The following is a 27,930-nucleotide window of genomic DNA, read 5'->3' on the forward strand; positions in this document are numbered from 1 at the left end:
ATCAAATTTTAACCAGAAGGTTCTTTACAAAATTATTCTTACTGCTACATCTGAAGTTGGCCAATATTACGAGAAATCATCCGATTCCGGTTCTAAGTTCAGTACTGTTTAGGATGACATTCAAGTCTATGGAGGATGATTAGTTTTTGTGACAAGTTAAGCAAAAGATTACTCAAGGTTGCTCGTGTTGACAGTGGATGCAAGCTGGTGAACCGACAAGTTTACACCTCTGCTAGCGGTATTTACCTTGGCTGCGATGAGCTGTCAGCTGCATGGCTGCTCTCTTCCTCTTAAAGTCCTATAAAAGCTACCCAAAACCTTTGCTGATTTTATCAGCAGAAACTGTCCTATGTTTCTTGTTAGGCGAGAAAACTTGCACTCATCCCTAGTCTTGAAAAATGGCGATACGCACGTGCATGGATGGAGCGGTGTGCATATTACAATGCCCTCTCAGTTCTTGCAAGAACAGTTAATTATGTGGCTGTTTCATTTCTCCGCTGTTGGAGCTCAGTGATGCTACAGCTAGTATTTAGCTGAATGTCAGCTGAAGTGAACGCAGTGTTCAAAATTCCTCCTTTGCGTCATACAGAGCGTGATGCACCCTGTTCTGCACTTGACGCTGGTTCAGAGGAGAGTGCACAAAATTTTCGATCTTGTGTCTCTCGTAGCAAAACTGCCCCCCCCCCTCCCCCCCGGTCCTTTCATGCCCCATGTCACGGCTTTTTCCAACCAATAGGAGCATCCCTTTCATTTTGTGGAAACTATATCCGCTAATCGCAAAGGGTCTACCATCAAAGTGCATCGAAATTTCGGCACTTTACTCTTTCCTAGTTCATGTCAGTCAATCGGACATTTTGTGCCCGTTCCAGATGTCTAAAAATTACACTCATACATCACCTGCGTACCACGTGCCATTCACATGATCAACTGCGCTGCTGGAATGTTTATATCCATCTGGAAATTCCACAACGCAGTTTTCTAAAGATTCTCTCCATACCACGCCACTGGCCCGCTACCTGCTCTGCTCAGTGGGTCAGAGGTGCGTTCATTGACCCTCACCATGGGTCACTTTAAGAGCATTCCGTTGTACTCGGCCCGTGACGTCGCCCCTCACATCTGCTACCGAAATGAAACGTTTCCTCCAGCAGCTTGTTTCACCTCTTGCTCATTGACATTCAGTGTGTTAATAGCGTTGATTGAGTGTCATCCCTATGATTTGCATGCTGTACAATTTAATAGGCAAATCTGCTCATTTTCGCCGAAGTACATCAGGTGAAATATTCACCTTCCTGTTACAATGTATAAAATCTCTTATGTAAGGCGCGAAATTGACATTCATTTAGTCTGACACCTTACAAGGTCACTTGGTGATGTAATAAATGTAAGCTTCTGAGTCAATGCAGTCAAAATGTACATCTATTTATGTCACATATTTTGGTACTCTCAAACTCACTCATCCGAAACTTCCCCTTGGCCTAGAATTACGAAATTTGGCAGCAAGCAAGCTTTCAGGGTACATGTAAAGAAAAAAGTCCGAAATTTGTAATCAATTCACACGGAAAAATAATTTTTTCTCATTTGTAATCTGTGTTTCAGTCTGTCCGTCCCTCTATTAAGATCGCTTTTCTCAGAAATATTTAGATTGTATCAAGCTGAAATTTTTGTTACATACTAACATGTATAGTATCCCGCCGGGCTAGCTGCACAGTCTAATGTAGTGCTTCCCGAGTGGGAAGGCATGCCAGTGCCTGGCACGAATCCACCAGATGGATTAGTGTCGAGGTACGCCGGCCAGCCTGTGGATGGTTTTTAGGCGGTTTTCCATCAGCCTTGGCGAATGCGGGCTGGTTCTCCTTATTACACCTCAGTTACACTATGTCAGCGATTGCTGTGCAAACAAGTTCTCCACTTACACGTACACCACAATTACACTGCCAGGCAAACATTTGGGGTACACTCATCTGGTATGAGACGTTCCCAGAAGGGTCTACTGGGGGCAGAACAGCACAATAACCGTGGGTTCGGTGTGGGGAGGCAGTGGGGTGGGTGGACTGCTGTGGTCTGTTGTGGGGTTGTGTTCCACTGCGAGCTGTGGTGGGGACGAAGCCTCTCCATCGTTTCTAGGTCCCCAGTTCTATACAATACAATACAATACCTGTAATAGCTGTCATAAAGGATAAAAATAAACAATATTGACTTTAAATCACTGCCATCTCATTCCTATATTTGAACTAATTTTACGAAACCGAAGCAGTAGCCACAACATATGTGAATTAATTCGCAATTTCCTGTCATCGTTCATTGAACTGCCTGTTAAAGATTGACAGCATCGTCTTTTAGAAGTAAAACTTTATTGAAATACCGCAGCTGTGGTGTGTCTACATGGTGGAGTGACAGTAATGTGACCATCGTTTATGTTCGACGTCAACGTGCAATAACGACTCACAGACTGCAGGTGGCAGCACTAGCATTGAAGGGTATATAAAATGTGTTGAGGTAGGGGGGAGGGATGAGGAAAAACAGTGCAGTCGTTTGGTAACGAGAAAACAGAGCGACTTATCTGAAGTTCGAAAGGGCATGGTCATTGGCTTTTGGGCCAAATGTGGAAGCATTTTCGAAATGGCTAAATTTGTAAACCGTTGGCATGCCACCATGGTTAAAGGATATCGTGCATGGAAAAATAGCGCTATCCAAAACCAGCTCCGAGGCAACTGTAGTGCACGACGGCCCATAGATGAATAGATGACAGGGGTGAATGATGGCTGCAGAAATGTATATGGGTGCAACTGTTGTGCAACTGACGCCCAGATTAGGTAAGTAGGTCGTCTCTCAAGGACCGTTCAGCGAATGTTGCTGCGTGTCGGCCTTCGCACCAGGCCCCTGGTTCATACACTCCTGCTGACTGCTGGTCATCGGCGGCAAAGGCTGGAATTTGCAGGCCAGTGGCGCAACTCGACGTCCACTGAGAGGCTACACCTGGCCTTTTCACATGAATCACACTCCATGCTCCATTGGACAGAAGATCGTTGGTGTGTACGGTGTGAATGTCAAAGCTAACACCCCGCTTGTGTTATGGTCTGGGGAATGTTTTCGTGGCATTCCCAACACGATCTCGTCATTATCGAAGGCACAATGAATCGATACACCTATTCATGTGTGCTCGAGGAGCGTGTCGACCCTGACTTGCAGTGCAGTTTTCCTCGATACGATGGCATCTACCACCAGGATAACACAACGTGTCACACAGGTCATAGTGTACGTGCGTGGTTTGAAGAGAGTCAGGATGAGTTTACGACACTCCCCTGGCCACCATACTCCCCAGATGAGTTTACGACACTCCCCTGGCCACCATACTCTCCAGATGAATTTACGACACTCCCCTGGCCACCATACTCCCCGGATGAGTTTACGACACTCCCCTGGCCACTATACTCCCCGGATTTAAACTCAATCGAAAAGCTGTGAGACTCCCTCGATCCGGCTGCTCGCGTTATGGATCGTCAGACGGATCCGTCTCTGTCGGTATCTTCCACAGCCTCACTGACTGTCTCACTGCACGTCTAGCAGCCGTCCGTGCTCCAAAGGTGGTCATGCAGTCTTCTGACATTGGTTCTTCGGCAGCTCCTCACACTAAAGAACTTTCCACTTTCTTACAAGCAATTCTCAAGGTCTATTTTTTTAGAATCTGCTGATCTGATGATCTCTTTTTACTTTCTCACCGTAATCCTTCAATTTCACTTTCGACAGTGGTTCCTGCTCACAGAATAGCTCGATAAAATCAAGTGTTCAAAATGGTGAAATGTGTGTGAATTCCTATGGGAGCAAACTGCTGAGGTCATCGGTCCCTAGACTTACACATTAAACTAGCTAACTTACGCTAAGATCAACACACCCACTTATGCCCGAGGGAGGACTCGAACCTCCGGAGAATCAAGTGTAAAATCCTCGGCTCAAGTGGCCACGGTGATCCTTGAACCATACAGCTACACGAGAATGAACAAACTGATTTAATCAGCAGTATGAAGTCGAAGCATTAACGATTGTCTGTTATAAAATACCATTTCATTTTCGCAAACATTATTGTAGTGCGCTCTAAGAAAGCCCTTGACTGGGTAACAGTTTCTGTAGATTAAAGCACTTGTTGACGGATAATCATGGATTCTCAGTTATTATTAAACTGCTTCATTTTCAACTCTTTTTACGGTGGGACTGCTCATAAAATTGTTGTGTGTAAACAAATATATCGCTGCTGACCAGCCAGGCAGGCAGGCAGCCTCACTGTGTGCCCAAATCGCATGCGGCCGATGCTGCGATTTGCTCACACACACACACACACACACACAAGCGATCTACGAAGCTATCTCTCGCCCCTGCCACAGACCGCCGCGATCCGTCACTCTTGTGTGGCGCCCGTAGCGCCAGGATAGCTGCCGTAGTAACCACATAACATCTGTGCATTCACCACTGCTAAGGCGTCCTCAAGCATTATAAAAATTTCCTTCTTTTATTGCGACTGAAAGACCTGCCAGAAGAAGTATGCATGTCCACGTGCATAAATATCCGGTTAATGGTTCAAATGGCTCTGAGCACTATGGGACTAAACTGCTGAGGTCATCAGTCCCCTAGATCTTATAACTACTTAAACCTAACTAACCTAAGGACATCACACACCTCCATGCCCGAGGCAGGATTCGAACCTGCGACCGTAGCAATCGCGCGGTTCCAGACTGTAGCGCCTAGAACCGCTCGGCCACCCCGGCCGGCTATCCGGTAGATGGTTAATTGAACTGTAAGTCGAAGTGCACAAGTATTCACTTTGTTATTCGTAGTTTATCTGTTAAGTTTTCAGTGGAAATGGCAATTTCTGTTAATCGTCAGATAGTAACGGCCAGTTAATGGATGCTGTGAATATAAAATTAATCTTTGGGAATACAAACACGATTACTCGATTTTTATTGAATGAATTAACATTTCTGGGTTTAAATTAATAAATTGCCAGATTATCAGGTTTTGAAAGTCATAGACTTGTTAGAGAGTCTGGCCGACCGGTGTGGCCGTGCGGTTCTAGGCGCTTCAGTCTGGAACCGCGCGACCGCTACGGTCGCAGGTTCGAATCTTGCCTCGGGCGTGGGTGTGTGTGATGTCCTTAGGTTAGTTAGGTTTAAGTAGTTCTAAGTTCTAGGGGACTGATGACCAGAGATGTTAAGTCCCATAGTGCTCAGAGCCATTTCCATTTTGTTAGAGAGTGTAGTCTGTAAGTCAGTCACATAGCTTGCAACAGTACCCAGTGGGAGAAAGGCAAAATGCATCTTACAGAGACAGTAGGCTATAAACGCTAGTCTGAAGTACTATCGAGTGTTACTTTGTTTGGTAAGACGGTTGTAAATGGAGAGCTAGACGTCATGAGGACACAGTCCGCGAGTGGATCGACCTATAATTAGTGCCTGGGTCTTGGAAATGTTGATCGTGAGGGGCCACTGGCTGCACCAGGAGGTGAATTGTTTGAGATGGAGTTGGAGGGATCGTTCCAATTTCTGGAGAGTGGGATACAGAAATAGAAAGGTAGAGTCGGTGTGCTGCATGAGATGGACAGAAGAAGGAATAGAGGGGGAGGGGAGATTAGGACTATCACCATTGTAGGCTGTAGAGGATGCACAGGGATGGAGAAAGGGCAGAGGCTGGGGTACACCTGCAGATGGCCGAAGGTACGAGAATTGTCGTGTCTGGGCGTTTGGATAGAGGGGTTGCAAAAGGCGGACATAGTTTATTGGAAGTACATAGGGCTTTAGTTTGACCAGGATTCCGAAATGTCATTTGGGGTCATAAACTTTTACGAGGTCAAATGGCATAAAAGTGGTATATTTGCCGTTACTGAGTTGGTGGGAATCGTGGTGGGGAGGGTACAAGGGCTGTTGACTCAGTTGTGCTTCATACTTAGATACTATCAAATTTTACCAAATATTTGCCATAAAACGAGTAATTAATATCACAGAGGTAGATACAAACATAATTCATCGACAGAGTTTCTTGTAGACATGTTTTATAAAAGGAAGAGCTTATTTGTGGGCACCGTTCGCACAACTGTTGGTGACTATTATCTCTGTGTTGCCGTTACCATGGGGGAATGACTCAACGCATGATGTATACTGGAGTACTTTGTGAACCGTTACAGTGAGTTAGTTTCCTCCTTACTAGAGCGCTACTGTTATATCTAACGAACTCTAACTGTGTACACTACCGGAATGGTATCCCACATCACATGGAGGGCTGTTGCTACTACAGGGGAAAAACTGTCATTCAAGTGCATTGTATAATGATCGCACACGGGTGGAGACGAATTGCATAATGAATGAGTGGATGAAGATGTTTGTGTTATCATATTGCACTGCGCACTCTTCTGGATTCACGTCGCCCACAGCTCGGTGTTGTATCCACGTGGAGCAGTCCTCTTAGCTGCTGACAGCGGCCCAGGGACTGTCGCAAGGGCAGGAGCTGTATTTTTCCACTCATTCGCTGGACGCACAGCGGCAAGGTACTCACGCGAGGTCGATGTTTTTTGTCAGACAGGCTAAGCGCCTCCACGAGGCCGGCCAAGGATGGATAACGCCTGTCGGCCGCCTCGAACGGGAACAGAGCGCTACGGGTGTACCAATCGTTTTTCGAAGTTTCCAGTAACACAAACGAAGCTACTGAGTTCATCGTCAGCACGATAGTGTGTCAGATGTCACGCAAAGTGCATAACGTAGTGTGTGGGTACACATTTGAACTGAAGTCATACAGATCTTAACAGAAGTCCGATTGTACGATTTCGCACGTGCAAACGGTGGACATTATTTAAGTTGCTTTCTCAGTATCGACTGCGAGCGAACTTTTGGGTACTGTGCATTTTCGATAACTTTTGAAGATTTACCATCATCAAATGTACTTTAATTCGTACGAAATCAACGGGTGTGACACGCATTTACAACCATCTGACCGATGAAGTCTTCCATTTGTAAGGTATGCGAACATCCAGACTCCGTATGTAGGAATGCCCCTGGAAACGTTTTGACCGCTAAAAACTTTATTTATGACACGTTTCGAGTAATCATCATCAGATGGCATGCGATGACTCCAAATTACATTTTTTGCAAATTTGCCTAAGGGCAATTGTCCATGACACTGTACGTAAACATCTTTTATCAGATGATGGTTACTGGAAACTCGTCGTAAATAAAGTTTTTACCGATCAAGACGCTTCCATGGAACTCCTACACACATTTATATATTTTCAAAGTCTGGTGTAGTGTCGAGTTCTGTGCATGTGTTTCCCCTTAATTCCCGGGGACTGAGTGTTTGTGTTGTCCTCATCATTTCATCATCATCATCATCATCATCAATATCATCATCATTCGTGACAGTGGCTAGATGGCACTGCAAAAAAATTAGATTGGGTAAAAACTGGGACTTTGTACGGGCGCTCATGACTGTGCAGTTGAGCGCTCCACAAACCTAACATCATCATCATCATCATCATCATCATCATCATCATCCCTTTAATTTCAGAGTGTATTCATATGATTAAAGATGTATTTCCACTTTTATCGTCCACTGTGGCATGGTAGATCTAAAATTTTAGGGACGGCCGTTGTGGCAAAGCGGTTCTTGGCGCTTCAGTTTGGAACCGCGCGGTCGCCGGTTCCAATCCTTCCTCGGGCATGGATGTGTGTGATGTCCTTAGGTTAGTTAGGTTTAAGTAGTTCTAAGTTCTAGAGGACTGATGACCTCAGATGTTAAGTCCCATAGTGCTCAGAGCCATTTGAACCATTTTGAAAATTTTAGATTTTTAGGAACAGATTCGTAATTCGGACGTTCCGTCCAGCTAAAGTTAATTTGCTAACGACGATGATTCAGTTGAAAAATCTCTCTTTATTCACAGCAGATTTCTACGTCCAGTGACGTACACTTTGCTTTTACCTGCGGTTATTTGGCCAATAACTGATGATCATGCAGATCATATAGAAATAAGATAATAATAAGTTACCTGCCCTGGAGATTTGACGGCGGAATTATTGTGGGAATGAGACATTATTTGCAACATTTTTCAACGAGTTTGGTATATAACGTAGTTACTCAGTTAAGATCAGCGCTTGTCATGTTAATGGGTAGAATGTTTGTGCGTGGCACTATTCTGTGAAGGTATACGGCATCACACCAGGCAGCCAAAGTTCTAGTGCCACAACGCCTTCCCCTATGGTGAATACGTTGATTTGGGTAAAAAGTGTCATCTTTCATCGTAGAAGTATGGATCACAAAGACCACTATCGACTAGCTCGGATTTGATGGTCAAATTATAACACATTGTTTGCCGATTCAGTGCTAGACAACAACACCATCCAAGTGCCCACACAGAAGCCTCTGTTCTTACAACGCTGGGCTCCAAGAGAGGGATAAGCGCAGCGACAACACCAAGGGACAGTCGATGCAGGGAAAAAATTGCCTCAACGGGTGAGTCTCATTTCAAGTTGGTGCCATGCTGGCGGCAGTGCTCGACCGCAAAGAGAAACGAGGTTCACTTCAGGCTGCAGAAAGTTGCGTCGTATTGTGAAAATCGGTGTGTAATGAAATGGAATTCATCTGGTATGTGTGCCTTCGTCCTTCGCAAGTGCAACCATCAGCGACGTGTTGGCGAAACGGGTTCACCCCCTAGTTCGCTTACCATACAGCGGCGCACTGGATATCGTTCAGAAAGACGGTGCTCCACTCCCATGCTTCAAAACTGTGCCAGAGTGAATCCACCTACAGCACAATTAGATGAGGACTTAATCCAAAGCCGGCCGCGGTGGTCTAGCGGTTCTAGGCGCGCAGTCCGGAACCGCGCGACTGCTAGGGTCGCAGGTTCGAATCCTGCCTCGGGCATGGATGTGTGTGATGTCCTTAGGTTAGTTAGGTTTAAGTAGTTCTAAGTTCTAGGGGACTGATGACCACAGTAGTTGAGTCCCATAGTGCTCAGAGCCATTTGAACCATTTGAACTTAATCCAAAACTTTAAATTTCAAATGCATTTGTACTAACCAGGAAAATGTTCCATGTTGAAGGTTGTAGGAGCTCCTAACTATAATTCGCGATTTTGTAGCAGACGTTTCGTTTGCGGACTCATGTTTATTGGAAAGTTTCTGTTTTTGTTACCTTATGCTTTCACACGTGCCAGTCCTCTGTTTTAATTGTGATCCACCCTGTATAGGGTGTCTCAGGAGGAATAGTGAATATTCGGCGATAAGGCAGGAATGCTTATTTGAACCAGGCAACTTCATATGGACATATGCCCTTCTCCGAATGGTTTCCGAGATAGAAGTCATTTAATGTACACTTGTTTTTAGGTTAGTGATGCGCATGTATGGTCTTTTACCGATACAACCTCTTTGATGTTTTGTTCTAGCCCAACCTACCTCGTTGCTTTCAGTATCTTTGCTCGGGATGTCTTTCTGCCATTGAACTAACCTGTTAAGCGCGCAGTGGTGTATGGTGTGTTGTAAACGAAGTAGTGCGAGGAACTGAGAGCGTATAAGAGAGAAGCGTCAGTTAATTGTGTCTGTACACGAGCTGACTAAAACGCTTCACATCTACACTAATGAAGAATATGCAGATACGGTGTACATTTACGGCTTCTGCGATGGTACAGCTCCTGTTGCTATCGAAGAATACCGTCGGCGGTTTCCGACACGTCGAATTCCTGATAGTGGAGTTTGTACCACAGTTTTCAGCACACTGGATGAAACAGGTATCTCCCCCCAGAGCCTGTTTTTCTTCTGAACGTGTCAGTTCAACAACCTGTGCAGGAACAACAGCAACACATTGTTGAAATGGTGCAGCGTACTCATAGTACCGACACAGGGAGACTTTGTGCACGTGTCAGTGTGCCGCGAACGCTTGTATGGCGAACGTTACATGGTGGAAACTTTTAGCCATTTCACATACAGCGTGCCCACAATCTTCACATTGGCGACAATGCCACACGACTTGAATTTTGTGACTGGTTAAATGACTTCCGTCATCTGCTTCGATTAATACTATTCACTAATGAAGTCACGTTTACGCGGAATGGAATCAACAACACTCGTGATAACCATCGATGGTCGCAGGAAAATCCACACGCTATAGTGCAGACCAGTTTCCAAGAACAATCAATGTTTGGTGCGGCATGATCGGTAACATGTTGATAGGTTCACTCATTTTAGAAGAGTGAGTGACGAGACAGAAGTGTTTGCATCTTCTTGTCACGTTGAGGACGTTACTTTGTACACGTGGATCGCAACGTACAGGATGGCTGTAATTAAACTTTTACTCCTTGAAGCAGTGTAACGGAAATCTATCTGCCGTACCCAACATTATGCAAATGCTATTCTGTCTGTGCGCTGCAGGATTTGCGTTGTTGGTGGCGGTAGTGTCATGACTTGCAGTTAAGAGCCGCTGCCGGTAAGCGCAGCGTATGGTTGGAACACAATCACCATCTAATTCTACATCTACATCCATACTCCGCAAGCCACCTGACGCTGTGTGGCGGAGGGTACTTTGAGTACCTCTATGGGTTCTCCCTTCTATTCCAGTCTCGTATTGTTCGTGGAAAGAAAGATTGTCGGTATGCCTCTGTGTGGGCTCTAATCTCTCTGATTTTATCCTCATTGTCTCTTCGCGATATATACGTAGGAGGAAGCAATATACTGCTTGACTCCTCGGTGAAGGTATGTTCTCGAAACTTCAACAAAAGCCCGTACCGAGCTACTGAGCGTCTCTCCTGCAAAGTCTTCCACTGGAGTTTATCTATCATCTCCGTAACGCTTTCGCGATTACTAAATGATCCTGTAGCGAACCGCTCTGCTCTCCGTTGGATTTTGTCTATCCCTTCTATCAACCCTATCTGGCACGGATCCCACACTGGTGAGCAATATTCAAGCAGTGGGCGAACAAGTGTACTGTAACCTACTTCCTTTGTTTTCGGGTTTCATTTTCTGAGGATTCTTCCAATGAATCTCAGTTTGGCATGTGCATTACCGACGATCAACTTTATATGATCATTCCATTTTAAATCACTCCTAACGCCTACTCCCAGATAATTTATGGAATTAACTGCTTCCAGTTGCTGACGTGCTATATTGTAGCTAAATGATAAAGCAACTTTCTTTCTATGTATTTGCAGCACATTACACTTGTTTACATTGAGATTCAATTGCCATTCCTTGCACCATGCGTCAATTCGTTGCAGATCCTCCTGCATTTCAGTATAGTTTTCCATTGTTACAACCTCACGATATACCACAGCATCATCTGCAAAAAGGCTCAGTGAACTTCCGATGTTATCCACAGGGTCATTTATGTATATTGTGAATAGCAACGGTCCTATGACACTCCCCTGAGGCACACCTGAATTCACTCTTACTTCGGAAGACTTCTCTCCATTGAGAATGACATGCTGCGTCCTGTTATCTAGGAACTCCTCAATCCAATCACACAATTGGTCCGATAGTCCATATGCTCTTACTTTGTTCATTAAACGACTGTGGGGAACTGTATCGAACGCCTTGCGGAAGTCAAGAAACACGGCATCTACCTGTGAACCCGTGTCTATGGCCCTCTGAGTCTCGTGGATGAATAGCGCGAGCTGGGTTTCACATGACCGTCTTTTTCGAAACCCATGCTGATTCCTACAGAGTAGATTTATAGTCTCCAGAAAAGTCATTATACTCGAACACAATACGTGTTCCAAAAGTCTGAAACTGATCGACGTTAGAGATATAGGTCTATAGTTCTGCACATCTGCGCGACGTCCCTTCTTCCACAGCTACGTCCTTTTTTGTGTCTCATTTCCTTGACCTGTTCCAGACCGCACGCCAGCCTGCGTGAGCTAAAACGCGTGCCTTTCGGCTTCCTCTCATAGTGGGTTGGCTCTCTTGCCAATCCACAACAGTTCCCTCTCTAGGTTGTCGCACAGATGACAAAATGGTGGATATCGAAATAGACGACAGAGGGATAGAGAAACAATTAAAATCGCTCCAAAGAGGAAAGGCCGCTGGACCTGATGGGATACCAGTTCCATTTTACACAGAGTACGCGAAGGAACTTGCCCCCCTTCTTGCAGCGGTGTACCGTAGGTCTCTAGAAGAGTGTAGCGTTCCAAAGGATTGGAAAAGGGCACAGGCATCCCCGTTTTCAAGAAGGGACGTGGAACAGATGTGCAGAACTATAGCCCTATATCTCTAACGTCGATCAGTTGTAGAATTTTGGAGCACGTATTATGTTCGAGTATAATGACTTTTCTGGAGATTATAAATCTACTCTGTAGGAATCAGCATGGGTTTCGAAAAAGACGATCGTGTGAAACCCAGCTCGCGCTATTCGTCCACGACACTCAGAGGGCCATAGATACGGGTTCCCAGGTAGATGCCGTGTTTCTTGACTTTCGCAAGGTGTTCGATACAATTCCCCACAGTCGTTTAATGAACAAAGTAAGAGCATATGGACTATCAGACCAATTGTGTGATTGGATTGAGGAGTTCCTAGATAACAGGACGCAGCATGTCATTCTCAATGGAGAGAAGTCTTCCGAAGTAAGAGTGAATTCAGGTGTGCCTCAGGGGAGTGTCATAGGACCGTTGCTATTCACAATATACATAAATGACCCTGTGGATAACATCGGAAGTTCACTGAGCCTTTTTGCAGATGATGCTGTGGTATATCGTGAGGTTGTAACAATGGAAAACTATACTGAAATGCAGGAGGATCTGCAACGAATTGACGCATGGTGCAAGGAATGGCAATTGAATCTCAATGTAAACAAGTGTAATGTGCTGCGAATACACAGAAAGATAGATCCTTTATCATTTAGCTACAAAATAGCAGGTCAGCAACTGGAAGCAGTTAATACCATAAATTATCTGGGAGTACGCATTAGGAGTGATTTAAAATGGAATGATCATATAATGTTGATCGTCGGTAAAGCAGATGCCAGACTGAGAGTCATTGGAAGAATCCTAAGGAAATGCAATCCGAAAGCAAAGGAAGTAGGTTACAGTACGCTTGTTCGCCCACTGCTTGAATACTGCTCAGCAGTGTGGGATCCGTACCAGATAGGGTTGATAGAAGATATAGAGAAGATCCAACGGAGAGCAGCGCGCTTCGTTACAGGATCATTTAGTAATCGCGAAAGCGTTACGGAGATGATAGATAAACTCCAGTGGAAGACTCTGCAGAAGAGACGCTCAGTAGCTCGGTACGGGCTTTTGTCAAAGTTTTAGTACATACCTTCACCGAAGAGTCAAGCAGTATATTGCTCCCTCCTACGTAAATCTCGCGAAGAGACAATGAGGATAAAATCAGAGAGATTAGAGCCCACACAGAGGCATACCGACAATCCTTCTTTCCACGAACAATACGAGACTGGAATAGAAGGGAGAACCGATAGAGGTACTCAAGGTACCCTCCGCCACACACCATCAGGTGGCTTGCGGAGTATGGATGTAGATGTAGATACTTAACTTTAATCCATAAATGGTGAACATCGCTCTTGACGGTACATGTTTTACAGCATCAATAGTAACTGGTAATGGCGCCTTGCTAGGTCGTAGCAAATGACGTAGCTGAAGGCTATGCTAACTATCCGTCTCGGCAAATGAGAGCGTATGTAGTCAGTGAACCATCGCTAGCAAAGTCGGCTGTACAACTGGGGCGAGTGCTAGGAAGTCTCTCTAGACCTGCCGTGTGGCGGCGCTCGGTCTGCAATCACTGATAGTGGAGACATGCGGGTCCGACGTATACTAATGGACCGCGGCCGATTTAAAGGCTACCACCTAGCAAGTGTGGTGTCTGGCGGTGACACCACAGGAACTACAGTGCAGTCTTCCTCTGTGAAACAGCTTTGGAAAAAGACATTTAGTATTTCGGCCTTTAGTCTGTCATCCTCTGTTTCAGTACCACTTTGGTCACAGAGTGCCTGGACATTTTGTTTTGATCCACCTACCGCTTTGACATAAGACCAAAATTTCTTAGGATTTTCTGCCAAGTCAGTACATAGAACTTTACTTTCGAATTCATTGAACGCTTCTCGCATAGCCCAGCTCACACTACATTTCGCTTCGCGTAATTTTTGTTTGTCTGCAAGGTTTTGGCTATGTTTATGTTTGCTGTTAAGTTCCCTTTGGTTCCGCAGCAGTTTTCTAACTCGGTTGTTGTACCACGGTGGCTCTTTTCCATCTCTTACGACCTTGCTTGGCACATACTCATCTAATGCATATTGTACGATGGTTTTGAACTTTGTCCACTGATCCTCAAGACTATCTGTACTTGAGACAAAACTTTTGTGTTGAGCCGTCAAGTACTCTGAAATCCGCTTTTTGTCACTTTTGCTAAACAGAAAAATCTTCCTACATTTTTTAATATTTCTATTTACGGCTGAAATCATCGCTGCAGTAACCGCTTTATGATCGCTGATTCCCTGTTCTGCGTTAACTGTTTCAAATAGTTCGGGTCTGTTTGTCAGCAGAAGGTCTAATATGTTATCGCCACGAGTCGGTTCTCTGTTTAACTGCTCAAGGTAGTTTTCAGATAATGCACTTAAAAAGATTTCACTGGATTCCTTGTTCCTGCCACCCGTTATAAACGTTTGAGTCTCCCAGTCTATATCTGGCAAATTAAAATCTGCACCCAGAACTATAACATGGTCGGGAAATCTACTCGACATAGTTTCCAAATTTTCCTCCAGGTGCTCTGCCACAACATCAGTGTGAGGACAGTCAACACGGGCCTGGATAAAGTGAGCAGGACTTTACTCGTGAAGCTGTTTTATCAAAGCAACAGCATTAGTGCTGATAGTATGGCGGCATTAAAGGAATACGGGGAGGTGCTCTTCCTACATTGAGGTAGAATAACATGAGTCGGAAGTTCGGATTAACAGTTGATTCGTGAATTGTTACTGGGAGAGTTGCGCCACAAATTTTTGGAGAAGTTAGTGTTGCCGTGGCTGACAGTGCTGGACGCAATGTGTGATGTACAAGGAGCGCACGAGCTGTGCCACGACAGCTGAACATTCCACGGTCCACCGTTCGAAAAGTTCTGCGAACACTTGTGAAATGGTATCTATAGTGCGGTCCCAGGCTATCGTCGATGCAGATGGCCGTCACATTTAGTAACGTTTGTAACCTGGAAGGTAAACATAGTGCGCAATTAAAAAACAGTACCGTCTCATGTAGAAACTAAAATCTGTTCCTTTCAATGGTTTATTCGCTATTTCTTTTCTGCACCCCATTACAAATGTTACACAAAGTTTCGTTATCCTGCGATCATTCGTTTGTCATGGGGGACCTCTCTCAGTTAGCGAAAGTTTAATTATAACCACACTGAATTTCCAGCATGACGGGCGTGGGGCTGGATGAAGTCTGAGACGTACGGACGAAAAGTGGATACGCGACATCAACTGCTCGGTCGCATCATGGACACTGTTGCCCTCATTAGGGAAGATGCAGAGGCAGTCGGACAAGGAAAACATCACGTTCTTCCAAGAGTGCGGAAACGCACTGAAGATGACGGTGGGATATTCGAACATTTATTGTCAACTGTACAACAACTGCAATGTGTGTGATAAAGCGTGAAGGTGAATGTGTTAAAATTACGTATTTTCTCAATCGAAACTTTGTAAAACCCGTATTGAAATGTGTACTAACCACTGTGCATGTACGCTTGTGAAAACCTCATAACATATTGAGCTAGACAGAAAACAAATGAAATATACGAATTGAGAAAATTCATTCGTGCACTGTAACGAGTGGTTTCCCTGACTGCTGAACACATTCAATGTATATTTCATTTGTTTTCTGTCTAGCTCAATATGTTATGAGGTTTTCACAAGCGTACATGCACAGTGGTTAGTACACATTTCAATACGGGTTTTACAGAGTTTCAATTGAGAAGTTTTTTGCTTAAAATGATCGTTTGTGTCACATGCCTGAACATTGATCTTTCCTCCTAGGGCGTCCAGTATAATAATAAAAATTTTACTATAATATTCATAGGTAAAAAATAATAAATATCGTGTGGCTCAGAGCTTGGTACAAATATTTTCATCTGACTCGGTTTAGCCGCGCAGACTAGCCGCAGGGACTAGGGAGTCTTGTCTTGTCAGGGTCCGTGCGGCTAACCCCGTCGGACGTTCGAGTCCGCCCTCGGGCATGGGTGTGTGTGTTGTACTTAGTCTAAGTTAGTTTAAGTTAGATTATGTAGTGTAGAAGCTTACGGACTGATGACCTCAGCTGTTTGGTCCCGTAAGACCTTACCAGACATTTCCAAAAAATCTGACTAGGTTTCATCTTTGGGCGTGTTAACTTTAATTGGTGCTGTCACCAGTAACGGAACCGAGAGCTACAACACGAAAAGAGTGAGTGTTATCATTCAGCTACGGGAGGGCATTATTATACTTATGAAAGAATAAAATGCTTCTGATAAGATATTATAGTTTCTTGAGGGTTTCACGCTGGTATTCATTGTGAAGATCCACGGTGCGTGTGTACCGTGGAGCGTGGCTAATGATTCGTAGCACTTTGTTCTGTTTGATCTGCAGGCGGCGCAGTCGTGTAGGAGCTGCACATCCCCAGACGGGAGCTGCGTACGTCATCAGAGGTCTAACCAGTGTCCTCTACATGTACCTCGACACCCCACTATTCAGTGTGCTTTCCCCATTGAAAACTGGTCAGAGCTGTTTGAGCCTCGCGTGCGCTCTGTCGGCAACGTATTCGATGTGGTCCCCCCATGTAAGTTCCCGGGCCAGCCAGACACCGAGATATATGACTTTCTCTCAGAAACGTATTGGGCGTGCATGTAGTGTTACCTGTCTACAGTGTTGATGTTTGCGCAGTAGTTTCGGTCTGCGTGTGAACAGAACTGCTTCGCTCCTGTCGACGATGGCGTATTAAAGTAAACGTCGACATCGTTGGCCGGCCGGTGTGGCCGTGCGGTTCTAGGCGCTTCAGTCTGGAACCGCGTGACCGCTACGGTCGCAGGTTCGAATCCTGCCTCGGGCATGGATGTGTGTGATGTCCTTAGGTTAGTTAGGCTTAGTTTGTTGTAAGTTCTAGGCGACTGATGACCTCAGAAGTTAAGTCGCATAGTGCACAGAGCCATCGACATCGTTCCAACCAAAGCTCACCAGTTCTGAGTGCCGTCTGTATTCGTGAATTACAGTTCGACGGTTTACAATCTTGCGCAAGGATGGCTGTGTCATCCGCGTAGATGGCTAACGTCGTGTTTTGAGCTGCTAGGAAGTCGTTAATGTACAGGTTGAACAACATGGGCCCTGGGGTACATACCGTGTTGTGTCGATTATTTTCCCTGCACGTCAGTGTTGAAACATCTGTTCGTGAGATATAGGTGTGTGCGACGTACGAGGCCGTTGTGCCAAAGACGGTCGGAAGCTTTTTCGATGTCCAGGGTCACGGCCCCTTTAGCTTTGTTCATGTTGTAGCCGTGTGTTATATGTTGGACTACGTGGGGGAGTTGTGTTGTCGACTGGTGATTCCTAAAGCCGAAATGCTCCGTTGTCGTTGGCGATGCAGTGCCTAGTGATACGTTTCAGTATTACCTTCTCAACAATCTTGCTGAGCGAGCACAGCAGACCGATGGGTCGGAAATTTTGTGGAAGGGAGTGGCTTTTTCCTGGCTTCCTGAATATCACGACCTCGGTCGCCTTCCAAAAGTCAGGGAAGTGTTGGTGTCTTAGGATGGCATTCGTTATGTGTGCAAGATATTCTACGGATCTACCCGTGAACCTCTGGAGGACACGGTTTTGAATGCCATCAAGCCCAGGAGCTTTCCTAGCGTTGGTATGCTTGATATTCCATGTAATTTCATTCGTACTAGTGCGTCTAATTTCGTCGCGCGAGAGCTAGGCTACAAGTCATGTAAACTCCTGGTCCGTTTCAAGCGTGAATGCTGGATTTGAAGGAGGCAGATTCGGCATCAAAGACGCTGCAAGTGTTGTGGCCATAAGCTCTGCCTTCTCCGCCGCGGAGTGAGCTGGGCCAAATGGTCCTCGTAGAGTGGGAATGTAATGTTTCTCCATGGTGAAGTGTTTGGCTAGCTTGCACACGCCAGAACGTGTGGTATCTAGCTGTGCGAGTTTCTGTCCCCATTGTTCCTTTCGAAATGTTTGTATTTTGTCCCGTATTTTACCATGAAGCCTGTTGATGTGCAGTTTATATGTCGGCCAACTCCACCATGTAGTTGTGCGATTGTCTCGCTGTGCCGAACTCGGTTTACACGAATGCACTCCCATCCGAGGGCACTGTCTCGATCGGGGTTCGTAGGCCTACTCCCTTGATCGCGCACTGCTGGGTCTTTTCCTGAACTGTCCTGTACGTGAAGTGTTCTCCCTTTCTTTCTTTCAGAAAGTCCAGTGGAGTCGTGCAGTCTGCTTTGTTCACCGCGTACAGTGCGGCGTGGTCTCTAGTGAGTTTGGAGTAAAATGTTGTGGGGTTGTTTTTCTTACTAAATTCTTTGTTTAGGAGACTAAGGTCTCCGTAGTTGTGTATAATGACTGGTGGGAAGCCAGCCGGGGAGTTGTTCGGGTTCTGCGTAGCTGGTTGTGTGTGCTGCAGTCGCAGGGTTGTTTGTATTGTTCCATGTGTTGCTGGTGTTGCTAATTTGCGATGTAGTTGGAGTTGGCAGCAGCACTCGGCAGTTGCCTCGTGGGTTTGTTGGCTCACTTGTTTGTGTGTTTTGAAGCGGTTTGCGTCGTGGACCGAGCTGCTGCCACGGTCCGCCTTCGGAGTTGTTAGTCTCTTCTGTCGGCTCAGGCTGCGATTCTCGCGTGTGTGTGTGAGGAGCGTGTGTCGGTGTTTGTGTGTGTTCACCGCCCGACAGCAGCTCGATCATCTGTTGCTGTTCAGCGGTCTGCTCGTCCTTCGAGGCAACTGCCTCTCGGAACGCGGAGAGTGGGGCGGAGAAGGTGGCGGGAACAGCCGGCATTGCCGCCTCTAGTGCTGCAGCTTTGCTCCGGATTACTGGAGGGGATATGCAGGAAGGACCGCACATCTTTCCTGCTTAGGGATGTTTTATTTGGATAGGTTCAAGGGAGGGTGTACAAAAATTTTGCTCTTTTCGAAACGACAACTTTTATTTTTTCGGCGATAATGCAGTATATTGTGTACCTACAGAAGAGGGGAGTCCCTACGAACTATCTGCGCGGCGCAAGAGAGCGCGGGTAGAAGAGAGCGACCTACAGTGTGCGAACTTATCCGACGTGAACGGGCCCCTGACGCTGACAAAACACTACCAAAGAACGGGAGAGTCCCACTAGGGGGGTTTGCAACAGACGTTGCGGGGAGTTGAGCCGAAGCTCTTCCCGGTTAGCGCTCCGGAGCGTTAAGCGGCTTGCGCTGGTTCGCGGCGCTCGGCAGAGCGCCCGCCACCAGCAACTACGCCTGTTGCAGCTTGCTAAGAGACCGCAGCGTAGGGCCATCCGCTCGGCCCTGCTCCTCGAATGCGAGTACACGCACGGACTAAACGATCCCACGACGAAACATACCGCTCTTCATTGGGTCTCCATTATCTCATACATCAGTGTAATCGGTAAGGATCGCAGACTGATTAACAAGACTCAAGAAACGGTCGAACAGCCCTCTTGTAAGCCGCTTCTTTAGTCGATGAATTACATTTCTTTGAGATCCTTCCTATGAATCTCAATCTGGCATCTGTTATTTCCTGCTATTTGTTTTATTATTCTTAATCTAGCTTCTAAAATAAGCCGTAGGGTCAGTAGGACAAGAAGAGAATAGAAGCTTTCGAAATGTGGAGCTACAGAAGAATGCTGAAGATTAGATGGGTAGATAGGAGTTTGTGGCACAACTTGACTAGAAGAAGGGATCGGTTGGTAGGACATGTTTTGAGGCATCAAGGGCTCACCAATTTAGTATTGGGGGGCAGCGTGGAGGGTAAAAATCGTAGAGGGAGACCAAGAGGTGAATACACTAAGCAGATTCAGAAGGATGTAGCTTGCAGTAGGTACTGGAAGATGAAGAAGCTTGCACAGGATAGAGTAGGGTGGAGAGCTGCATCAAACCAGTCTCAGGACTGAAGACCACAACAACAACGGTCATTCCACTTAAAACATTTTTTTGTTAAAAAAAGAGGCACTGGTTTTTCTGGCCATGATACTCAAATTTACAATAAAATATGCTGATCAGTTCCGTTCAGAGCACAAAGGAGGATACTAACGACGGTAACATTATACTCGCACTTACCAAGGGTACAAACTCAGCCTTTCCTTACAAATCCCGGATATTAGCTAAATGGACCAGCCAAGTGCATGCGTCACAGGATGCTTGATTTCTCCATAAACGTTGAGAAAGTCATCGATTTTACTCTCTTCTGCACGCTTTCAGATGCGCATATACACAGTACGCCGTCTTATTTTTGTCTGGCACTTATGGTTCCATAAATAAACAAAAAAATATAGAACGAGACCACAGAACCGATCAGAGTTTTGGGGAGTTTCCCTTCGTAGTGAGGCAAATGCAGAAAAATAGACCACAGAACGAATCAGAGTTTTGGGGAGTTTCCCTTCGTAGTATGACAAATGCAGAACTGGAAATTCCCTTCCAAATACTCCAATCTCGGACTATTTTTGTGTCCCTACCTCGGCATTTGACAGCAAAAAGACCTTGATTTAGCTTTTCCATCGAACCAATGAATGCTTGCTGTGGGCTGTTCTTTACCTCATACGCGACGGTTTGCTCTTCAGCACCTTACTCACAAGCAGGATATTCCAAACAGCCTCAGTGATACAGAGCAGTAACACATCTTCCGACACCATACTGTGTCCTGTTAAGTTTGGTATAGGTGGAGCGAGCGAGGTAGAAGCCAGACAGTTTGCACACGGATTACGCATGTTGATGAGCCTATGGTGGTGTGACTGACAGCCAGTCCGTGAGTTCGCTACAGCCTTCTGACGCTGCAACTCTCCTGAACATCACTGCATGAACCGCTAACTGTCTGACGCAGCTCCCGGCAGTATGTATCACATCATTTGTTCACACCGTAAACCGCAACGGGCCGTGTCACTCTTTTCAGGTCCTCTCGCTGTTACTTTTACGTCCGATAGTTCACGTTAGGAGTGACATGTTTCTATTTGCTAGAATTGCTGAACATATAGACATTCCTACAAAGATAGTTGTGGGCGTCTGATATGTGGATATTCGGCTCCCCTCATCGGAGGTTCGAGTCCTCCCTCGGGCACGCGTATGTATGTTGTCCTTAGCGTAAGTTAGGTAAAGTTAGATTAAGAAGTGTGTAAGCCCAGGAACTTACCACAAATTTCTTAAATATGTGGACATTGCCAGGTTGAGATACTTTGGTGTGGGTTGCAGTACGAGCCATAAAGACCGTGCTATCTCAGATTTTTTCCGCACTATTGATTAATAATATGCTTCTGAGTGTTCTCCCTTGTTCTGGTTTTGTTTATTGCACAATATTTCGAGTGGTCAGCGTGAAAGGGGCGTATCTCGAACCTAGAGGTGTTTCTAAATGGTTCAAATGGTTCTGAGCACTATGGGACTTAACATCTATGGTCATCAGTCCCCTAGAACTTAGAACTACTTAAACCTAACTAACCTAAGGACATCACACACATCCATGCCCGAGGCAGGATTCGAACCTGCGACCGTAGCAGTCGCGCGGTTCCGGATTGAGCGCCTAGAACCGCTAGACCACCGAGGCCGGCAGAGGCGTTTCTATTTTAGTGGCCCGCGAGAATAGATGGAAAGTCTAGCGACCACGTGTTATGCAAAAGGCGCAGGATCTTCGGCATTTCTTACCATTCTAACAACACGCCGAAGGGCTTGATCAACTAAGCGTCTGAATCTGAGACACAAACATCTGACAAATGAATTTTTTCTTCGTATCCACGAAAGTAAAAAAATTTTCGGTTAATTTTCGTAGCTTTTGTATCTAGATGGTCTTTGTTATTACAGCTGCTTCATGCTCACTGACCCCAGTCTCGAAATGAATACCCTCTATGAAGTCCAATCTGTCAGTAGTGTAGTAATTACGCAGTACATTTTTCGAATGTAATAGATAGCTTTGGAACAGATGCTTTTCCTAAGATATCAGGAAACATAACCTGTTTTACGTTTGAGACGTTTTAATACCACGAATTTCGGCACTTTCTTGGGGCGTGGAGGCGACACCCACGCGGAAGCCGGCAAGTTCGTGCTGCCATATCTGCGAGTTATCTGTAGTCAGGCGTTATCAGTGTGTGAGCATGGAGCACCGTGTTACACCATACGCAGGGCCATAGTCCACGTTCTTCGGTCGATTTGTTATCAGTCGCTGTACGGCAGGTCGGCGGCAGCACCACGAGAACACACAGAGCGATGACGCACATTAAAAGTACCTGCCCGATTCCAGTCACATACCCGCCCTACACTAAGAGAACGCAAGGAGCTTAGAGGCCACTTGCATCCATTACATTACATTCGTATTTACTCATGCGATTATTTGACCTGAGAGGAATAGGACTTTCAGGCTCTTTCTTACATTTGAACAGACACCCGCAGCGAGTTAATGGAAGAACATATCGAAACAGCCATAATGACTTCTTTTTAAATAGGCATTAGGTTTTCTGAGCATGGTGACAAAATTCACAACAACACATGCTAATCAGTTACGTTCAGACCATAAAACAGCATACTAATCTATACTACTAGATAAAGACGAGTTACATGCGTCCGTTACCGAAAATGTTGAGACGTTCTTCCTCGATTTACTACAACTTTTTACGCTCAGACCATAAAACAGCATACTAATCTATACTACTAGATAAAGACGAGTTAGATGCGTTTGTAACCGAAAATGTTGAGACGTTCTTCCTCGATTTACTACAACTTTTTACGTTCAGACTGTAACGTCCCCTTTGAACATTTTATACAAGACTGTGCTTAAACTGACACACAATATTTTGTTAGCGCAACGCAATCTGACTTTCAAAATTCCCTACAAAAGAATGGCCCTGACTAACATTAAACTATACCTTTCACAAATCACTTACCTCACAAAAATCTTCGCTGCTCAAGCTACCGCAATACAGCGAGCGCCACTACTGCCAGCTAAATAAAAGATTCAAACTATGGAAGGCACTAACTACTGATAGGGATAGTTAGCAAATGAAAGATATTAATAGAGAACAAACAATGTATTTACCTTGATATCATCATATATAAATATAGCAGTTCATGACAAATTACAAATCTCCGCCATCTCTCTCCCCACATCCACCACTGCTGGCGGCTCACCTCCAACTGCCCAACGCTACGCGCTGTTCACAGCCAGCTGCCTAACACTACAATGGCAGACAACAATGCAAACTAGCCACAGATTGCACACAGCACAGCCAGTGATTTTCATATTGAGCGCTACGTAACGTTGCCAATAAGAAAACATAAACAGTCTACTTACATAGAGAAAACATAAACAGCCTACTTACATAGCCCCCATGCTCCCCACAGAAAATTTTACAAATTTTTTTTGGGCAGTGGCCAATAATGATTTGATAAAATTTTTCATAATTACAATAACAAAGAAATCAAATGCACACACTTATTGATATTATGTTGGTCAAAAGCTCAAATTTTCTCACAGTCTATAAAGACAGTCCTGATCATTCATCACAGTGAAACTGCCGTTTCTTTTCTCAAAGTCTGAGCAGTAAAAGACAATGCACACGGAAGTAGTGGATTTCCATGCCATCTTGAAGAAGTAGTGTTGTCCTTCCAACGGAAAGACAGTGCTGACTCTTGACATGCTGACAGGTAATAGGCCACAATGGAGCAAACCCACAGCAGAGTCATTCGAAGTTTTGAAGAATATTGGTAGGTAGGTCATCACAGAGCAGACCCACTGGAGTCCTGGTAGAGATTGTGGTATTGGTGGGCCACCAGAGGTGCAGACCCACTGCAGTCCTTGTAGAAATAATGGCATGGTGGGTCATCAAAGATGCAGACCCACTGTAGTCCTTGTAGAGATGGCCAGCAGCCATCTGTTGCGATTGTGCAGGTGCACACTCACCATCAAAGAGTCTTGCGGAGAATATAGCAAGTCCATAAACCACCACTTGTGCACTCACAAAGTATTTGGAATTGTCCTTAGAACCAGCAATGCTGTTATCCAGTCCCTTGCTGAATTATTAACACACGCGCAAACACTAACAGTCCCTACTTCTCACATATTGTCCATATACTATGACCAACAGAAACGTGTGCAGTGAAATGTAACTTAATTGGAAGAACTGGTGTCTGTACAATTATAAATTTACAACATGAAAATACAATTACAAAGGTACAAAATACATCATTAAAGAACATAACAATACAGATAACATTTGTAGTAACACAGGCTTTACAAAAGAATAGAAATAAACATATACATCAGTGGAATTATGACATGAGTACATACATAAAGGATCACAATAACTTTTGAAACATCAACTTCACACACGAGCATTGAACAGAACAGAATTAATAATGAAACTTCCTGGCAGATTAAAACTGTGTGCCCGACCGAGACTCGAACTCGGGACCTTTGCCTTTCGCGGGCAAGTGCTCTACCAACTGAGCTACCGAAGCACGACTCACGCCCGGTGCTCACAGCTTTACTTCTGCCAGTACCTCGTCTCCTACCTTCCAAACTTTACAGAAGCTCTCCTGCGAAACATGCAGAACTAGCACTCCTGAAAGAAAGGATATTGCGGAGACATGGCTTAGCCACAGCCTGGGGGATGTTTCCAGAATGAGATTTTCACTCCGCAGCGGGGTGTGCGCTGATATGAAACTTCCTGGCAGATTAAAACTGTGTGCCCAACCGAGACTCGAACTCGGGACCTTTGCCTTTCGCGGGCAAGTGCTCTACCAACTGAGCTACCGAAGCACGACTCACGCCCGGTACTCACAGCTTTACTTCTGCCAGTACCTCGTCTCCTACCTTCCAAACTTTACAGAAGCTCTCCTGCGAAACATGCAGAACTAGCACTCCTGAAAGAAAGGATATTGCGGAGACATGGCTTAGCCACAGCCTGGGGGATGTTTCCAGAATGAGATTTTCACTCTGCAGCGGAGTGTGCGCTGATATGAAACTTCCTGGCAGATTAAAACTGTGTGCCCGACCGAGACTCGAACTCGGGACCTTTGCCTTTCGCGGGCAAGTGCTCTACCAACTGAGCTACCGAAGCACGACTCACGCCCGGTACTCACAGCTTTACTTCTGCCAGTACCTCGTCTCCTACCTTCCAAACTTCACAGAAGCTCTCCTGCGAAACATGCAGAACTAGCACTCCTGAAAGAAAGGATATTGCGGAGACATGGCTTAGCCACAGCCTGGGGGATGTTTCCAGAATGAGATTTTCACTCTGCAGCGGAGTGTGCGATGATATGAAACTTCCTGGCAGATTAAAACTATGTGCCCGACCGAGACTCGAACTCGGGACCTCTGCCTTTCGCGGGCAAGTGCTCTACCAACTGAGCTACCGAAGCACGACTCACGCCCGGTACTCACAGCTTTACTTCTGCCAATACCTCGTCTCCTACCTTCCAAACTTTACAGAAGCTCTCCTGCGAAACATGCAGAACTAGCACTCCTGAAAGAAAGGATATTGCGGAGACATGGCTTAGCCACAGCCTGGGGGATGTTTCCAGAATGAGATTTTCACTCTGCAGCGGAGTGTGCGCTGATATGAAACTTCCTGGCAGATTAAAACTGTGTGCCCGACCGAGACTCGAACTCGGGACCTTTGCCTTTCGCGGGCAAGTGCTCTACCAACTGAGCTACCGAGCTTCTGTAAAGTTCGGAAGGTAGGAGACGAGGTACTGGCAGAAGTAAAGCTGTGAGTACCGGGCGTGAGTCGTGCTTCGGTAGCTCAGTTGGTAGAGCACTTGCCCGCGAAAGGCAAAGGTCCCGAGTTCGAGTCTCGGTCGGGCACACAGTTTTAATCTGCCAGGAAGTTTCATATCAGCGCACACTCCGCTGCAGAGTGAAAATCTCATTCTGGAAACATCCCCCAGGCTGTGGCTAAGCCATGTCTCCGCAATATCCTTTCTTTCAGGAGTGCTAGTTCTGCATGTTTCGCAGGAGAGCTTCTGTAAAGTTTGGAAGGTAGGAGACGAGGTACTGGCAGAAGTAAAGCTGTGAGTACCGGGCGTGAGTCGTGCTTCGGTAGCTCAGTTGGTAGAGCACTTGCCCGCGAAAGGCAAAGGTCCCGAGTTCGAGTCTCGGTCGGGCACACAGTTTTAATCTGCCAGGAAGTTTCATATCAGCGCACACTCCGCTGCAGAGTGAAAATCTCATTCTGGAAACATCCCCCAGGCTGTGGCTAAGCCATGTCTCCGCAATATCCTTTCTTTCAGGAGTGCTAGTTCTGCATGTTTCGCAGGAGAGCTTCTGTAAAGTTTGGAAGGTAGGAGACGAGGTACTGGCAGAAGTAAAGCTGTGAGTACCGGGCGTGAGTCGTGCTTCGGTAGCTCAGTTGGTAGAGCACTTGCCCGCGAAAGGCAAAGGTCCCGAGTTCGAGTCTCGGTCGGGCACACAGTTTTAATCTGCCAGGAAGTTTCATATCAGCGCACACTCCGCTGCAGAGTGAAAATCTCATTCTGGAAACATCCCCCAGGCTGTGGCTAGGCCATGTCTCCGCAATATCCTTTCTTTCAGGAGTGCTAGTTCTGCATGTTTCGCAGGAGAGCTTCTGTAAAGTTTGGAAGGTAGGAGACGAGGTACTGGCAGAAGTAAAGCTGTGAGTACCGGGCGTGAGTCGTGCTTCGGTAGCTCAGTTGGTAGAGCACTTGCCCGCGAAAGGCAAAGGTCCCGAGTTCGAGTCTCGGTCGGGCACACAGTTTTAATCTGCCAGGAAGTTTCATATCAGCGCACACTCCGCTGCAGAGTGAAAATCTCATTCTACACTCCTGGAAATTGAAATAAGAACACCGTGAATTCATTGTCCCAGGAAGGGGAAACTTTATTGACACATTCCTGGGGTCAGATACATCACATGATCACACTGACAGAACCACAGGCACATAGACACAGGCAACAGAGCATGCACAATGTCGGCACTAGTACAGTGTATATCCACCTTTCGCAGCAATGCAGGCTGCTATTCTCCCATGGAGACGATCGTAGAGATGCTGGATGTAGTCCTGTGGAACGGCTTGCCATGCCATTTCCACCTGGCGCCTCAGTTGGACCAGCGTTCGTGCTGGACGTGCAGACCGCGTGAGACGACGCTTCATCCAGTCCCAAACATGCTCAATGGGGGACAGATCCGGAGATCTTGCTGGCCAGGGTAGTTGACTTACACCTTCTAGAGCACGTTGGGTGGCACGGGATACATGCGGACGTGCATTGTCCTGTTGGAACAGCAAGTTCCCTTGCCGGTCTAGGAATGGTAGAACGATGGGTTCGATGACGGTTTGGATGTACTGTGCACTATTCAGTGTCCCCTCGACGATCACCAGTGGTGGACGGCCAGTGTAGGAGATCGCTCCCCACACCACGATGCCGGGTGTTGGCCCTGTGTGCCTCGGTCGTATGCAGTCCTGATTGTGGCGCTCACCTGCACGGCGCCAAACACGCATACGACCATCATTGGCACCAAGGCAGAAGCGACTCTCATCGCTGAAGACGACACGTCTCCATTCGTCTCTCCATTCACGCCTGTCGCGACACCACTGGAGGCGGGCTGCACGATGTTGGGGCGTGAGCGGAAGACGGCCTAACGGTGTGCGGGACCGTAGCCCAGCTTCATGGAGACGGTTGCGAATGGTCCTCGCCGATACCCCAGGAGCAACAGTGTCCCTAATTTGCTGGGAAGTGGCGGTGCGGTCCCCTACGGCACTGCGTAGGATCCTACGGTCTTGGCGTGCATCCGTGC

At 46.1% G+C, this 27,930-nt stretch overlaps 2 non-coding genes across 2 annotated transcripts; both read right to left on the reverse strand.

The window, feature by feature from the left end:
* Positions 1–24,563: 24,563 nt before the first annotated feature.
* Trnas-cga lies at positions 24,564–24,638 on the reverse strand. The gene has a single exon. It is a non-coding gene; the product is annotated as a tRNA-Ser (tRNA).
* A 527-nt stretch (positions 24,639–25,165) lies between these two features.
* On the reverse strand, positions 25,166–25,240 carry Trnas-cga. The gene has a single exon. It is a non-coding gene; the product is annotated as a tRNA-Ser (tRNA).
* Positions 25,241–27,930: the final 2,690 nt, after the last annotated feature.

Source organism: Schistocerca piceifrons, chromosome 8 (genome assembly GCF_021461385.2).
Source record: "Schistocerca piceifrons isolate TAMUIC-IGC-003096 chromosome 8, iqSchPice1.1, whole genome shotgun sequence".
Lineage (NCBI taxonomy): Eukaryota > Metazoa > Arthropoda > Insecta > Orthoptera > Acrididae > Schistocerca > Schistocerca piceifrons.